The sequence below is a fragment of the Octodon degus genome, unplaced genomic scaffold (assembly GCF_000260255.1).
Source record: "Octodon degus isolate 3935 unplaced genomic scaffold, OctDeg1.0 scaffold00002, whole genome shotgun sequence".
Taxonomy (NCBI): Eukaryota; Metazoa; Chordata; class Mammalia; order Rodentia; family Octodontidae; genus Octodon; species Octodon degus.
The window spans coordinates 25,723,646-25,733,980 of NW_004524578.1; the positions used below are offsets into that span (position 1 = coordinate 25,723,646).

At 39.6% G+C, this 10,335-nt stretch overlaps 1 protein-coding gene across 6 annotated transcripts in view; it reads left to right on the forward strand.

Moving 5' to 3' along the window:
* The window catches only part of Tp53bp1 (tumor protein p53 binding protein 1), a 73,016-nt gene that overhangs the window by 17,711 nt on the left and 44,970 nt on the right, over positions 1 to 10,335 (forward strand). The window lies entirely within an intron of this gene.

Here is a 10,335-nt window from a genome sequence, read left to right on the forward strand (position 1 = left end):
CTTATTCCACTGAGCCATCTCCCCGGCAGTCACGTAACATCTTAATACACTTTTTATATTTAAATTTTATGCTGTATCTTAAGCTTTTTGAAAACATTATTGTGAAATTGAAAGAGGTCACGTATCATCATTCTGCCTTACAACTCCTGTCTTTTTTTTTGTACCAGGGATTGAACTCGGGACCTTATGTTTGCCAGGCAGGCACTTATGCCACTGAGCTATCTCCCTGGACCAACTCCTGTCATTTTTTTTTTTTTTTTTGTGTGTGGTACTGGGTATTGAACTCAGGACCCTGTGCTTGCCAGGCAGGCGCTTCTACTGAGCTGTCTCCCCAGCCCCAACGCCTGTCATTTTTATTTTTCTGCATGCCTACTTTTTAAAAAAGGAGTGTTTATGACAGATATACAACTTGAATCTTTTCCCTCTTAACCTTTGTCTTAATAATTTTTAGTGTTATATTGTTTTCATATTATCCTTTCAAAAACTAATACTTCTGATAGGCATACAATAATCTTGTTACTCTTTCCTCATTGTTGTGCTAAGGACATCAGACTGATTTTTAGATTTTTTGTTTTTTATTTTGAGACAGGGTCCCACTAGGTAGTTCAGGCTGGCCATAAACTCACTGTGTATCCCAGGCTGGCTTTGAACCAGCAGCAGTCCTCCTGCCTCAGCCTCCTAGATTCTGGGATTATAGGTTTGCTCCACCACACCCACCTGGTTTACCTTTTGTAACTGAAATATTTATTGCTTACTAGCTTAAGTATTTCCCATAATTTCTAGGTCCCTTGCAAGCAGATGAGCTAGGTGACAGGCTGTGTCCAATGAATTATAACTGACCACAGCCTTGGGGGAATCGGTGTGCAACACCATGCTTGGTTCATTTTTAGAATTTTGGTACATTTTTTTCTTCTAAAAGCAAAAGGAAACTAATACCTAATTTACTTAATTTGAAATGGAATTTTCATAGTGAGTTGCAGGTCCTTAGGTGAATCTAAATGACTATTGTATGTTTAGATGCTTGTTCTTTACCATAGAGAGAATGGCTATCATAAAGAAATCAACTAATAACAAATGCTGGGTAGGTTGAAGAGAAAAAAGGACCCTTCTCCACCACTGGTGGGAGTGTAGACTGGTGCAACATCTCTGGAACTCAGTGTGGAGATTGCTTAAAAAACTAGGAGTAGAGGTCCCATTCAACCTAGCTGTTCTCCTTCTGGGTATTTTTCCAGAAGAATCGATACACCGCTGTGATAAACGTGCACCCATGTTTATAGCAGCACAATTTGTCATAGCTAAATCTTGGAAACAACCCAAATGCCCATCACCTGAGGAATGGATAAAAAAGATGTGATTTTTTTTTTTTTTTCTTTGCAGTACTGGGGATTGAACTCAGGACTGCGCTTGCCAGGCAAGTGCTTATTCTATTGAGCTAACTCCCTAGCCCAGATGTGATATTTTTATACAATGGAGTATTACTCAGCTATAAAGAAAGATAAACCTGAGGCTTTTAAACATAAATGGATACAACTAGAGACCATACTCACATGTGAAATAAATCAGACCACATGTGTAAACATATCTCTCTAGTGTAAGAAATTGAAAAAGTATTATAAAATCTGAAAGACACAATAGATACACTAAAAGGGAAAGAAACTGAGCAAAAGGGATTAACAATTGGGATGAGGGAAAGGAGAAAGAAAGAAAAAAAGGGAGGGCCAGGGAGATAGCTCAGTGGCATAAGTGCCTGCCTGTTCAATCCCTGGTACAAAAAAAAAAGAAAAGGAAGTGAAAAAAATCATGTATGTATATATACACAGGGTAGCTAAGATTACTGATTTCTATTGGTTTTTTGAAGGTAGCAGGTAATACTTAAAATTTTTACTTTGACCTATTTTATATGCTTACAGTAGGTAATCTGAGCACTTACATTGAAGACAGTGTGTAATGTAACAACCATTGTTGAATACCTATCATCTTGTTTGTTTTTAGAAATTGTAATTGTTTCTAGTATCTTATTATTATTTTTCTGTTCTGTCTTTAAAAAAAGTAATGAAAAAGCAAATAAATGCTTGTTCTTAGGGCTGAGGATGTTACTTGGTGGTAGAATGTGTTCCCAGCATGTGAAGACTGGCTTCTAGGTTCAGTCCCTGGTACTGAGGGACAAAAAATGCCTCTGCAGGTATTATTGGGAGAATTTCTTGCCTTCTAGTTTATAGGTATTACAACAAAAGTCTATTTTCAGCAGCAAAATTTGGAAATGAATAGTAATGAAACATGCTGTGAATATAGTGAGGGGATAGGAAGAAGGAAATCTAATTGCTTTCTGAGTTTTAAAACTTGTTTTGCTGAAGAACTCTATCTTAAGGAATCGTTAGAAGGAATATGGTAAAATGGTTAAGAACAAGGAGTACAGAAGCAGAATTTCCTAGAGTCACTTCTGGTTCTGCTATTATAGTTGTAACCTATCAAAACTGGGCCTCTTTTTTCCTCATCAGTCAAATGGGGACTCAAAAATGTATTTTTTTGGTCTGGGAAGATAGCTCAGTGGTTTAAGCACTAACATAAAGCACTGGCCTGGCAAATACAGGGACCCGGTTTCAATTCCTGGCACCTCATGCTGTGCTGGCTCCGCTCTGGGTGTGATGAGCCAGCCACTGAAGCTGGGTGTGGTGGTGTACACTTGCAATCCCACCGCTGGGGAGGCGGAGATAGGAGGATCACTATGAGTCTGAGCTGTGCAGTGAAACTATATATATATATATTAAGCATACTTCAAAGATTTCTGGAACCTGAGATGACTGATCCCATTTTTATTCTGTCCTGTGGGAATGTGGGAATGAACCCAGGGCCTTCACCCTGAACTTTTTTTTTTTGGTACTGGGGATCAAACTCAGGACCTTGTACTTGCCAGGCTGGCGCTTATACTCCTGAGCTATCTCCCTAGCCCCAACCCTGAACTGTTATCACCAGCACTTTAAAAATTTTTTAAAGTTTTGAAATAGCGTCTTACTAAGTTGCTGAGTTGCCCAGGCTGGACTTGAGTTCTCAGTCTTCCTGCCTTAGCCTCAGAGTGCTGTAGTACAGGTCTGTGTCATGATGCTGGATCCAGCTCAAATGGGGATGTTGTTGCTATCTCCCTCCAGTGTAGTCCTAAGGATTACATGTACTAAGTCACTAGTGCCTCGAATGTGGTAAATACTGCACAAGATACTTATTGTTGGCAATGAAAGAGTTACACAGAGCTAAAATAGATGTTTAACCACCATCCATCTTTGTCTTAAGTTTTTCTGTTGCTATAAAACTTACCCTTTTTTTTTTTTTTTTGTACTGGGAATTGAATTTAGGACCTTGAGCTTGCCAGGCAGGCGCTGTGCCACTGAGCTGTATCCTCGGCCCCTGTAAAAGTTAGACATGAGTATAATATAGGACAGAAGAGTCATTGGAATCAACAGATAAGCTTTAAGCACTGACATAAAGCACTGAGAAAAATATTTTCCTGGAAAATGTAGCTGAGGCTAAAGACAGTAATTGCAGATTTTTTTAGTCAGCAGACAGAACTTTTATGAGAATGAATCTTTGCAGAGGTCCATGCCATTGGGAGGAAACAGTGGCTGCCCAGCTTTCTGAGGACTTGCTGAAGGAAGTTCTTCTGCCTTAGCATTCACCAACTACCTTCAGTAGCCACTAGAGAACCAGCCCTGAAAATATGATACAAATGAGTAATTCCAAGCATACTTCAAGGATTTCGGGAACCTGAGATGACTGATCACATTTCTTTGTAATATTATTTTAAGATGCTTCTGCAGTGCAGTCCATGCCTCTGGTCAGGAGGGGGTGGGGGCTGGAGGGACGACCAAAACCACGCAGCTTTTAAATTAAAGAGTTTGATTTTAGGTAATTAAACATTTGTGAACCAAAAAAAAAAAAAAAATTAAAGCAGTCTTTCTTTACTTCTACACAGATACTTTCAGTTCCTCCTTAAAACAATTCTTTAAAAAAAATTTTGGGGCCAGGGAGATGGCACAGTAGGATAAGCGCTTGACCGGCAAACGCAAGGATCTGAATTCAATCCCCGGTTCCGCTAAAAAAAAATAAAAAATAAAAAAATAAATAAATAAATTTTGCTGTCCTAGAGATTGAACCCAGTGCCTTTGTACTGAGCTATCCTCAGCCCTTTTAAAATTTTGTTTTTAATCTTTATTTTGACCTGGGCATGGTGACACACATTTATAATCCTAGCACTTGAGAATTTGAGGCAGAATTGTTACAAATTCAGCGCCACCTACCTGAGCAACATAGTGAGATCAAGGTCAGCCTGGGCTACAGCAAGACCCTGTCACTGACAAAGGATCTACAAACTGCTATACAGGGTTTCAGGGTAAATCCTGAGGGGATTTGACTGATCTTGTTAGATACAAAAAAGTTACATTTCTTGTTATATAGGTCTTGCTTTATCTTGGTTTTAACAATCAAGCAGAAAAGTATAAAAATGAGGTATAAAAATTAAAGCCATATTAATATGCTGAGCCATAAAAGGCTCAAGTCAACAACTTCTGACATTGCCAATCCTACGCCTAACCCACTACTATTATGGACTACTGGACTATATTGGATTATTTTGCTGAATTCATGCACCTACAATATTTAAATGGCAATGGAATACCCATCTCTGAGAAAACTAAACAAAAAAGGGGATATAAATGAAGGTCCATTTTTGTATCTGTATATACAAAGTAGGGTAGATATACAGCTACTTTCTCAATTCAACGAGAAGAAAGATTTGTACTAATAGTGTTTGGACAGGATATCTTGTCTGCATCTTGTACTATGAATAACCACTGCGGGGGGGGGGGGGAACAACGCCCTCTCCCGTGGGGTGGGGGGAGAAAACCTGCATACTTTTTATTTTGAGATAGGTTCTTGCAAATTTCCTAAATACCCAGACTGGGCTTTCAATTTCAACCTTCCCAAGTGTTAAAGTTACAAGGCATGTACCATCATCCCTAATTTACACTTTGAGTACTTTTTTCCCCTCTGATCTGTCTCTGTAATTCTACCTAGCATGATTATATTTTTCATAAATTCTGTTTTTAAAACACCGAGCCATGTCTCTCTTCTGATACAGTTCCATCATCATAGATCATTGAGTTAACGGTAGCACCGTGTGGGCTCTGATCGCAGCAGAGCTTGAGCTTGCATCATTTTATGTCTCTGAAATTGTTGTCTTTGAACTTCTCACTTCTCACATCAATCCTAAACTCTTCACTCATTTTCAGAACCTCCTTTTAGGATGTTCACCAGCCTTGGGCTTTCTGTTTCATCTTTTTGGGGAAAATCAGTTGGCAGCCCCTTAATTCCTGATTGTCATCAATACGCTCTGTGCCTGGTGCCTCGCTGTCACCACCCCTGGTTGTTGTCCTTAGAGCTCCTTCTTACCTTTGCATTGGAGACCTCTAGGGCCATATGCTTTCTTCTCTCCCTCCTCCTCCCTTTCTCTGTTTATGGAAGAGATTGTACAGAATTCTTTCCATTTCTTTAAATCTTTAGTAGAATTTGCCAGTAAGGGGAATATAGGCCTAAACATTTTTCTGTGGAAAGGTTTTAAATTATGAGATCAACTTTTTTCTTTTTTGGAGTCTATGTTGCCCAGCCTGGCCTCCAGTTCCTGGCTCACAGGATCTTCCTGCCTCTCAAATCGCATCCCTGCCTCACACCCGCTGAGCCTGCACTCTCCTCGCTGCAGCCGATGCTGTTGGCTCTCTCGGGTGCTTGGCATGCTGTCGCTTGGTAGAGGGCATTCTCCAGGAGCCTTCATTTCACTGTCATACTTGATTCTAGTTTAGTTTCTAGGAATATAAGCATCCAGATTGGTAATATTTTTCTTTTAGGTTTTTGAGGGCATTGTGTGTTATCTCTGAACTTCTGGTGCTATTATTCAGCGGTGTCAGGCCAGTCTTTAATATGTGATCTGTTCTTTCTGTTGGAATCCTACCCTATAGGATCTTTTCTATGCCCTTAGCAGGCTAAAATCCCCAGATCCTTGGCATGGGTCTGGTCTGTTTTTATTTATTAGACTGGACAATTGATTGACTCTCTCAGTATAGAGATCCAGATCCTTTATTCAGTTTCGGGAAGTTTAATGATTTTAATTTCCTCCGCTCCTTTCTCCTGTCCATAAAGCATATTGACTTGATGTTGAAACTCAAATGGACTGTAGTGTTTTCTTACTGTGTTTAAGACTTGCCATTTCTCTAATGTTCAGCTTCCTGAGTGATTGCCTTAGCTTGCTTATTGATTTTTCTTTTTTTTGTGTGTGTGTGTGTGTTTTTGAGACAGGGTCTCACTGTGCAGTTTATGGTGGGCTTGAAGTAGCTTTGTGGACCAGGCTGGTCTTGAACTCAATGATCCTCCTGTCTCAGCCTCCTGAGTACACCATCACACCTGGCTGCCATCTTTCTTTTATTAGCTTTTTTGAGATACAATTCACATTCTACCTATTTAAAGGGCACATTTCAGTGGCTTTTAGTATATTCACAAAATAGCACACTCATCACCACAGTCCATTTTTAGAACAGTTTTATCATCTTCCAAAACCATGTCCGTTAGCACTTGCATTTTCCCCAACCACTGTTTCTCTGTATAGATTAGCCTCTTGTGGACATTTTCTATAAATGAAATTATACAACAGTCTTTTGTGGCTGTTCTTCCACTTAGTGAAAAGTTTTCTGGATTCATCCATGTAGTCATGTGTCAGAATTCCTTTCCTCTCTGTTCCTAAATCATGCCTTCGTACGCATACCTTTATCAGATGGTGGTCATTGGGGCTGTTCCCTCCTTTTTGTCTGTTGTAGTAATGCTGCTGTGTACATTCAGGCACAGTTCTTTTTTTTTGTGGAACCAGGGATTGAACTCAGGCCCTTGCGCTTGCCAGACAAGCACTTATTCTACTGAGCTATCTCCCTGGCCCCCACAGGCACAGTTCTTGCGTGAGGAAATGGTTTTATTTCTCTTGCATATACCTATAGGTAAAGTTGCTGGGTTTAATCATTTTGTGACCTTTCTCTGAGTGTATTTCTATCATTTTTGATTTCTCAATTTTTTTCTTCTGAATTTTTAAGTAGGCTTTTGTTATGGACATAATGTATTTTACTGTAGTTTTCTCTAAAAGATAACAATAATATCTGCCCTCCTTTTCCCCCAATCATCAGTATTTCTTCCAGATAACAGTGAGGTTTTCAGAAACAAGATCTTATCAAGTAGTCCAGGCTTCCCTTGACCTTGAAGCATTCTTCCTACCTCACTGTCCTGAGCTGGGATTATAGATGTGTGCCACCCTGGCTGGCCTAGAGTAAGGTTTTTTTGGTTGTTGTTTTTTGTTTTGTTTTTGTCTTTTTTGATATGGGGTCTTGCCATGCAGTTCAGGCTGGCCTTGAACTCGCTTTGTAGCCCAGGCTGGGCCTCAAACTCACACCAATCCTCCTGCCTCTGCCTCCCGAGTGCTGAGATTACAGGCATGTGCCACCACGCCTGGCATAAGAGTTTTGTTTGATCAATTTTGTTTTGTTTTTAATTTTTTTGGTGCTGATGATTAGATGTAGGGCTTTAAGTATGCAGAGTTGGAGCTGTACTGCTGAACACAACTCCTGCCTAATGTTGGTTTTGATTTCTTTTAGAGATTTTTTTTCTTGGATGTCCAGAAGTGCTTGATTATTTGGTAATACTTAAAAGTGAAATACCAGAATAGTCTAGATTAGAGTGTTCTAAGCTGGTGTTTTGGACGTGTGTCTGAAAATCCCTGTAGTGTGATCTGTTGGGACACTGTTAGCTCTTCCCTCATGTCATAATCTTAATCATCTGGCCTCATCAGATTCCCCAGAATGGTATCCCGTCTCCTATCTGGTGTGTACCAACCTGGCTGTCACTGTGTTTGAAGTCCATTAAGGGACGAGGCTTTCGGGGACTAAGAATCTGGTATGTGTTGTGGAGTTCAGGTTCTAACCTGCTACTTTTTTTTTTGTGGAACCGGGGATTGAACTCAGGCCCTTGCGCTTGCCAGGGAAGCGCTTATTCCACTGAGCCATCTCCCCGGCCCTCAGCTTCTATCTAGTATGTACAATGTACATTTTCCTTTAATCTCCCAGATTTCAGTGTAGTTCATACTGCTGTGCCCTTGCCCTTCAGTTCTGGGCTACTCTGCTTCCTCCAGGGCAGAGGCAGCCAGGAAGACGGAGAGGATTCACGAGTCGGGCTGTTTCTTGCTGAGATTTCTACATCCTGTTTTAGCATCGTCCTCACCGCCACTTCCAGAACTACTTGGTGCTACTGCCAAAAAGTCCTGAATCTTTTTTGGGGAGATGAGTGTGATTTAGTGGCAGAGTTCTGTTTGCTTCTTGGCTTTTTCCTCTGTCGGCTTAGAAATTAAACTCTTGCTGACCTGCCAAATAGATTACTGCTGTTCCAGAATTTTTTTAAAGTTTTTTTTTTTTTTTTTTTTTTTTTTTTTTTTTTTTGAGCATTTATGCCTTTTTTCCCTCCCTGAAGTACTGAGGTGTAGAGCCAAGGGCACTCTACCACATCCCCAGTCCTTATTATTTTTTATTTTGATACAAGGAGTCTTGCTAGCTTGCCCAGGCAAGGATCAGACTTGCAATCCTCATGCTCCAAACTCTGGGTACCTGGGATCACAGGTATATATGACTTTGTCCAGCTAGTATCTATGCCTTTTTTTTTGGGGGGGGGGTTCTTTTCAAGACAGGGTCTCATTCTGTTGTTCAGGCTGTCCTTGAACTCACTTTGTAGCCCAGGCAGGTCTCAGTCTTGCAACTACCCTCCTGCCTCAGCCTCCCAAAAGCTGGGATCACAGGCGTGTGCCACTCTATCCAGTGTTCTTTCTTTTTCTTTTTTAAAAAAAATACCATTTGCCTAAAAGGGTTTTGGAAAGAGTTTAAATAGATGTGTAAATTCAGTCTATTTTTATTTTAAAGGTTCCTATCTTTTAATTATGTTTCAAAATTCTACTTGTTAGTGGAGAACCATTGTGTACTTGTTAGTTTATCTGTACCTTGATTACTGGAATCCAAATCAATTTAATTTTGATATTATAAGATTTAAAGATATACAAGGGAATAGTTACTAAACAAGAAAAAATTGAGACGGTGAGTCTAACATACTTGTTAATTGCATAGCTTCTTTGACCCTTCTCCAATATGTGGGGAATGGGGAGATGATTAGAACATAGATTTATATTTAATACTTTTCCTTGATTTTGGTGATGACAAATTGGATTAGACAGATTAGATTAGAGGTGGTAAAATGAAGATGGTAAAGAATTTAAGCTTGCCGTAGGGCTCTTTAGCTTTGTATGTTTGAGGCCAGTTTTACTTTTTCTTTTGGCGGAACTGGGGATTGAGCTCAGGGCCTTGTGCTTGCCAGGCAAGTGCTTACTCTACTGAGCCATCTCCCCGGCCCGAGGCCAGTTTTAGGGACACTGTGGATGTGGGTCTGTGCCTGGAAGTTGATGCTGCAGTTCTGACGGTTCTTTGTCATTCTTTATCCAGAGCTCTGGAAAACTTTGAGCCCCAGCACTGTGGATTAGTAGGGGGTGGACACTCAGAGTTTGGTTAGATCCAGTAGTCCTTGGAAATGCAGTTTGTTGCTGGATAGCTAACTCCTCAATCTGCTCTGGCTGATTGAAATTCTACTAGTATTATAAAAATCTTGGTTTAAAAAAAAAATCACATCAGTATTTACTCTGATAATGTTGCAAAGGTAGTTATGATGGGAAGCATCTGTTTAATGAGTATAGATAGGGCTTCTTTGGGTGGTGAAAATATCTTTTTAGTGTGAATGTTGTGAGTGTCGCTGAATTATTGATTTTAAAATGACTTATTTTTATGTCACATGGTTTTGATTTTTAAGAAGGTATTTATAGTTTTATTAACAATATCTGATCAGTCAGCTTATCTAATAACTTATTTTGGGGCTGGAGTGTTGCTTAGTGGTAGAACACCTGTGTATGTGAGACCCTGATTTTGAATCCAAGCATTACGAAAACTTCCTACCAAAAAATCCTTCTTTGTTTTCACAACTACAGAAAGCATATGTATATATTTCTTGCAGATGTTATACAGATAAAATTACTAGTTATCCCATCTCAAATGTAACAACTCCTAGCTTTTGAAATCATGTTTCAATTTTAAAATATATGGAAAGTATATTAAGGGCTGGAGAGATAGTTCAGTGGCATAAGCTCAAGGTCCTGAGTTTGATTCCTGGTACCAAAAAACAAAAAAACAACAAAAAAAGAAAAGGATATAAAAAAATATATAAAGA